Source organism: Sinocyclocheilus rhinocerous, unplaced genomic scaffold (assembly GCF_001515625.1).
Source record: "Sinocyclocheilus rhinocerous isolate Xijiao unplaced genomic scaffold, SAMN03320098_v1.1 scaffold1159, whole genome shotgun sequence".
Lineage (NCBI taxonomy): Eukaryota > Metazoa > Chordata > Actinopteri > Cypriniformes > Cyprinidae > Sinocyclocheilus > Sinocyclocheilus rhinocerous.
The window spans coordinates 321,209-328,318 of record NW_015634336.1 but is presented as its reverse complement, the minus strand read 5'-3'; positions in this window follow the sequence as shown (position 1 = coordinate 328,318).

The window sequence follows — 7,110 nt, the reverse complement described above, 5'->3', positions numbered from 1 at the left end:
ATCTTGACGTAGACATGTGGGGGCGTGTTTACTCGAGGCGTTTTAGGAGGGCATGGACAAGTCTTAACTTTTATAAAGAATATCTCTTTGGGTTTGAGACTTTAGTCTTTGCAACTTTACAGATCTTCTTTATGCACCAAGAGCTTGTAACACTCCAAAGAGAAAGGAAAAATTGAAATCGCATCATATGACCCCTTTTAAGGGAATGGTGGTTCCACTAGACCAACAGAGGGCGCTATGAGAATGCAGTGTGTTGCGATACATCTGCTGGGCTGCTGGTCATAACCCAGCAAGACGAGAGCTGATCACATGCACGTTTTTGTCCTGTCTTTATTCCACCATTCCACAGGTTAGTTGATTGTTTTATGTGTCATTCTGTATGGATGTTGAAAGAACACATGTTAGTGCATATCAAGTGTTGGAAATCGATTCGTTTTGATAAAGTTTTGCATGTTTAATCCTGAAATGAAATCGCGATGTTCACCCGCGATTGGAAGATATGTAGGCCCTGTGATAGTGGTTACTGAAGGTGAAGATGTTTGGATATTTTCTTAGATCAGTTCCTATAATGTTTAGTTTACTCTAAAAATGCATGTGAGCGATCAAAAATGGGTAAAACATTCAGAGAATGTCATGTTTGAATATGTATTTGATACAGTTGAATCGAGGGAAAACTCAGAGTCATGTGACACTGAATAGCATGTAAATATGCAAAAGAGTAACACAGCAATTGGCTGATGGACAGATCTTAATGGAAATGCTGTGTAATCACAAGAAAGAGACTGAAACAGTGAACGGTTACATAAATAAGTAATTTATTGTTACATAATGCATATTTTGACATTGGTGGTTGTTCTAATGTGAGAATTTTGGAAAATAGATAACCCAGCGAGACGAGAGCTGATCACACGCACGTTTTTGTCCTGTCTTTATTCCACCATTCCACAGATTGCTGGGAACACTTAACTGTCAGCTGATGCAGAAGTCCTGTACCCACTACAGTTCTTGGGGGCTCGGCCGGGATCAGCGCCACCTGCTGGAGGAGTGGAGCTAATCCAAAAGAATCCGAAGACCAGTTTGCCGTGGATCCCTGCATGGAATCCTTGCTGTTGTTTGATTGTCGCTAACGGTGGCTCGGTGCGATGGCAAACGAGAGGAGAAATCTGGTGAGGGAGATCAGGAAAGCACTCTGAGAACTGCCTGCTGATGAACTTTTCCTTATCGCTAAAAACATCGAACAAATCGACGTGAGGGAAGAATCAGGAGCAGAACTGGGGGATGAAGAGGGATGTTTTGATTTTCTTAGTGGGTTTTTTGTGCTGTAAGAGCCTGATGAGAAGGGAAGATGAGGGTATGGCTGTGTTACTTGATCTAAGAGATAAAATTTCACAAATTACTCAATCCCAGCACATGGCAGTACAAAAAGATAAGACACATGGCACAAGTACAGGGCCAGCTCAGGGTTATTTTGATTGCATAACACCTGACACAAACACGGATCCTAATCATACCCACACATATACAGCAAACGCTGAATATCAACAGATGTACGAGGAGCTCGGCAGAAAGATTCAAGCTACGAATCCCTACGCCATGTCTCCACCATCCGGCACTCTCCCACTTCCTTTTCAGACTTACCCTACTCCAGGCAGTACAGAGGACCAGATGTTCAGGAGGGAACTTCCATACCTCTCACGGAGGGAGTTTAGAGTCCATGGAGGTCAGATTGGTGACTCCACCTCTGAGATTAGCTTCAACAGCTTATGCAGACAAATTGAAGAGGGTCTACACGAACACTTTAGTGAGAGTGAAATCATCCGAGGGGTGCTAAAAATCACTAAACCTGGTCACTTCAAGGAGATGTTGATGGAAAAAGAGGATTTGACAGTGCAAGAGTTGAAAGGGCTGCTGCAGTCTCACTTAGGTGATAAGAGTAGCACTGAGCTGTTCCAAAATTTGATGTGTGCACGTCAAGGGGAAAATGAAAATCCGCAGCAATTTCTTTATCGTGTCATTGGCCTTAAACAAAAGATCCAGTTTGCTTCCAAACACAGCACTGCTGATATAAAGTATAACGCTAAGACCATACAAGAGGTGTTTCTCCATACGGTTTGCCGGGGTTTGGGGCCCAAGCACGGTGAGCTTCGTCTGGTCAGTCAGCTACAGTTGGAGAGGCCTCTGTTGGGGTTTAATGTGATCTCAGAGTTAATTACAGGACCTAGAGATAGAGAAGGCATCCTTACCACCTTGCATTCCCTGATGAGTAGCACGTGAGATACCCAAGATGACCTGGTTGAAGTCTCAGTTGGCTTCATCCGTGTAGATAAAGTACATGCAGACACCGCTCGGGTGAGGGTAGGACCGCAAGGTGTCACCATTCGGCCTGGTCAGGTTGCCAATGTAAAATGTAGGGTTCCCCCTAATTTCAACACTTCTGACCCGACAGTCCTGTTTGAGCCAAGTGAGGAGACCTCACCCCTAGCACATCTTGACCTTGGAGAAGGACTGATTGAGATTCACAAAAGTGGACAGTCATATATAGAAATCCCAGTTGGGAATCACACTAAGCATGAGGTGACCATTCCAAAAAGAACTATACTTGGGGAAATAGCAGCTATTGCTAAGATTATCCAGACGGATCAAGTTGAATATAACAAGGAGGAGACTACTTCATCCCAGTCAGCACAGCCAGAGGACGGCGACACACTGTGGCATCCTCCTGTAGACCTGAGTCACCTGAAATCAAGTGATCAAGCAGTTGTGAGAACTACTTTATGAAGAGTCGACTGTGTTTGGTCGTAATGAAAATGACATTGGGAACATCCCCAGCCTACAGATGGCACTGAGCTTAAAGGATGATATCCCTGTGCAGAAGGCCTACACTTCTATACCTAAGCCACTCTTAAAAGAAGTAAAGGAGTATGTTCAGGACTTGCTTGCCAAGGGTTGGATAGTAAAATCTCGTTCACCCTATGCTGCCCCAGTAGTGTCCGTCCATAAAAAAGACGGTACATTACGACTATGTATTGACTACCGACAGCTTAACAGGAAGACCGTTCCCGACCGCCACCCTCTGCCAAGAATCCAGGATCTCATGAACACCTTGGGTGGTTATCGCTGGTTCTCCATACTCGATCAGGGAAAGGCTTATCACCAGGGGTTTATGGCCGAAGGGTCGAGGCACTTGACAGCATTTGTGACCCCTCGGGGCCTATTCGAGTGGGTAAGGGTACCCTTTGGTCTATCAAATGCCCCAGCCGCTTTTCAGCGGAGTATGGAAGAGATGTTAGAGTCCATCCGTGATGAGTGTTGCCTTCCCTACCTGGATGATGTTCTGTGCTTTGCCAAATCCTTTGAAGAGCATATAGAGAAATTGCGAGTTGTGTTCAGAGTCCTTCGGCAACATGGAGCCAAGCTGCGTCCAGCTAAGTGTGAGTTGTTTAAGCAAGAGGTCCGGTACCTGGGTCGTCTTGTGTCGGCAGATGGAGTAAGAGTGGACCCAAAAGATCTGGAGACAGTGAGGGTACTCAGTGACAAAACACCTCAAAACGTTGGAGAAGTACATCATCTTGTAGGCTTCCTGAGTTATTACAGAAGTTACATTCAAGATTTTGCTAGGTTAGCTAAACCTATTTATGAGCTGCTTCAGGCTAACACAGTAGAAACTCCATCACAAGTAGGAAGAAAGAAGGAAAGGAAGGAAGAGGAGTCCACAGCTGCCATCTCGACATCTGGTTGTGTGGGAAGACAAACACCAGCAGAGCTTGGACACACTCATTGATATGCTTACCAACCCGCCTGTGCTTGCATACCCTGAATTCGATGCTCCATTTGTACTGCACACTGATGCTTCGGAGCAAGGATTAGGGGCAGTGCTTTATCGGAGGCAAGAAGGGAGATTACGGGCCATTGCATACAGCTCGAGGACATTGTCGCCTGCTGAGAAAAACTACAGACTCCATTCCGCCCCGTATTTCACCACTTACACCAACAATAACCCTCTCACTTACGTGATGCGTTCTGCAAAGTAAAATGCAGCGGGTTTTCGTTGGGTGGGGGAACTTTCAGATTTCCAATTTGAGATCAAATACCGTCCCGGCAAGAGTAACAATGATGCAGATATGTAATCACGTTGTCCCCTGGACATGGACCGATACACAAGTGATTGCACGGAGGGCCTGTCACAAAGTGCCATCCAAGCAACCTGGGAGGGTAACATGATGTCCAAGAATAGAGATGTAGTCTGGGTGGCAGCTCTAAATGCGACAGCGGCCGACACAGTTACACTCCATGACCAGTTTGCACCAGCCATCAGTCCTGATGAATTGAGTAGAGCACAGCGGGAGGATCTGGTGATTGGGCCAGTAGTCGAATTGAAGGAAGCTGGTAAGACAGTAACCCCTGATGTTCGGCGCATTGCAGCTAGTGACATAATGAAGCTGCTAAGAGAATGGCACAAGCTGGTCCTAGAAAACAATATTCTGTATAGGAGGACAATGCAAAGGCAACAACTGGTACTACCTGCAAAGTATCGACAGATGGTCCTTCAGCAGCTGCATAACCACATGAGTCATGTCGGAGCAGAGAAAGTACTACAGTTGGCTCGAGAGAGGTTCTACTGGCCTGGGATGCGGAGGAGTGTGGAGGAGTATGTGACTCGCCAGTGTCCATGCATAACACAGAAACAGCCTGTAATCCATGGGCATGCACCAATGGGAGGAATTACCTCAAGCGCACCCCTGGAATTGGTGTGTATTGATTACTTGCACCTGGAGGCCAGTCGCGGGGGGTATGAATACATCCTTATGGTAATTGACCACTAGGGAGAAGAGCAGTGGAGAGAGAACACAACCCTGAGGAGCTCCAGTGCTGATTGTACGGGTGCTGGATGAGAATTTTCCCAGCTTTACTAGCTGCTGCCTGTCTGTCAGGAAGCTGGTGATCCACTGACAGACGGAGGTGGGCACGGATAGCTGAGTTAGTTTGGTTAGGAGGAGGTTTGGAATGATAGTGATGAACCCCGAGCTGAAATCCACAAAGAGGATCCTCACATAAGACCCTGGTCTGTCCAGATGCTGCAGGATGTAGTGCAGTCCCATGCTGACTGCATCATCCACAGACCTGTTTGCTTAGTATGCAAACTGCAGGGGGTCCAGTGATGTCCTTCAGATAAGCCAAAACCAGTCTTTCAAATAACTTCATGGCCACAGACGTTAGAGCCACAGGGTTGTAGTCATTAAGTCCTGTAATTTTGGGTTTCTTTGGGACGGGGATAATGTGTGTGTGATAATGTGCAGCCCGGCAGATGTAACGCGCTGTCCGGAATGGCATAATTCAGCCAGGTTTCTGTGAAACACAGAGCAGCAGAGTTTGAAAATTCCCTATTTGTCCGGGAGAGAAGAAGTAGTTTGTCCGTTTTGTTGGGTAGAGAGCGGACATTCGCCAGATGGATGCTAGGCAGAGCCGTTCGAAATCTGCGCTAAGCTTTACGAGCGCGCCGGCTCACTTCCCCCGCCCGAGCATCCTAAAGTGTCTGAACAGCGACGCTGCTCCGCCAACTACAATATTCAGCAAAACGACCAAATAATCGAAAACCAGTAGAAGATTTTGTGGTGTGTTCTGCCGAATGTTCAGTAGTTCATCCCTGGTGAAACATTTCGTGTTTGAGAAACAAAAAACAGGAAAAACGAACAAAAACAGTACAAACACTGGCGAGTCAAACACTGAGGTGGCAATCTGCAGCACCATCTTGTTACCAGTGACCGTTACAGAACAAAATGAGGCGCTTGTGCAGTAGACATGTGGGTGCTGCTAACGGTTTGCAATTCAACCTTTGTCTCATGCCCCATTCACAATCACAATTTACGAAGTAAAATCTTTGGTAGATGTAAATTGTCCTTTTGCTGGCAGATATTTGCCATTTAATGGGGTCCTATTATGCTCTTTTACAAAGTCTTGATTTTGTTTTGGGGGTGTACTAGAACATGCGCTCATGCTTGGTGGTTCGAAAAATGCATTATTTTTCACATAATTTACATTATTACAATACCTTTCTCCCCAGCCTGGCACAAATGGCTCGATTAGTTCCGGGTTTGATGAAGGTCCGCCTTCCGAAAAAAGAAATGTGTTGTGATTGGTTAGCTGTCCCATTGCCTTGTGATTGGCGAACAGCTTAGACGGTGTTTCAGTACTGCCCCGCCCCTTGCCAAAGCAGCAAGTTCTGTCTGCTACGATATAGTTAAGGATGGTGTCAATATTGCCATATCAATTTGAGCCAGTTTCAGACCCTGAGAATATTGAACAAGAGGATTGCGCAGAACCTTTGCACGCACTGATATTGCAAGACACATTAGAGTGGTAATTACGGTTGGGCCGATAGACGATGGCTGATAGACATCACGATGTTGAGCCGGCATCGTGACCCGCCCCCATACCCCCCGCAATCCACCGCATCCCAATACCAAACCAAACCCCTAAAGGGAATAAATACAAGATGGGAGGAAAATATATATTTCAATACTTTCTCCCGCAGTTATATCATTGGGTAATTATACTGTAGGCCTATATAAATTGCGGTCATCGGGGAGCCGTTATTATGCCTGGCACTGAAACTGCTTTTGAGTGCACGATCGCTTTTTAGTTTCACTTTCGAGATTCACGATCGCACATACTCTGTTTATATGGAGCAGCAGTGCTTACCACACATTTTACAAGATTAGATGTTTTGTCAGTGGTGCTCAGAATCTACAAATCATTTGCCATCGTCCTCAGTCATCTCTCCTTGCTCTGTAATTCAAAAGGTACTGTAAATATGCATTGCTGTCAATTTTAATAGTTATTTATGAATTACTTTACGCATTACAAACATGAAGCACTTCTTCTTCATCTTGTCTGATGCACTCAACCAAGCCTTCTAACCACGACCTCGCCCCTCCCCACCCCCCAACCATTCGAATTTCCGTAGGCGGGAATTATTTTAATGATATTTAATGACATCACAAAACCCGGAAAACAAGGCTGTAGTCCAAACGAGCCATTCATTGTAGTTCTTGAAAAGGGATTTAAAAAAAATGAAATATCTCCCTTTGGAGTGGACTTTGAGATTTGTAA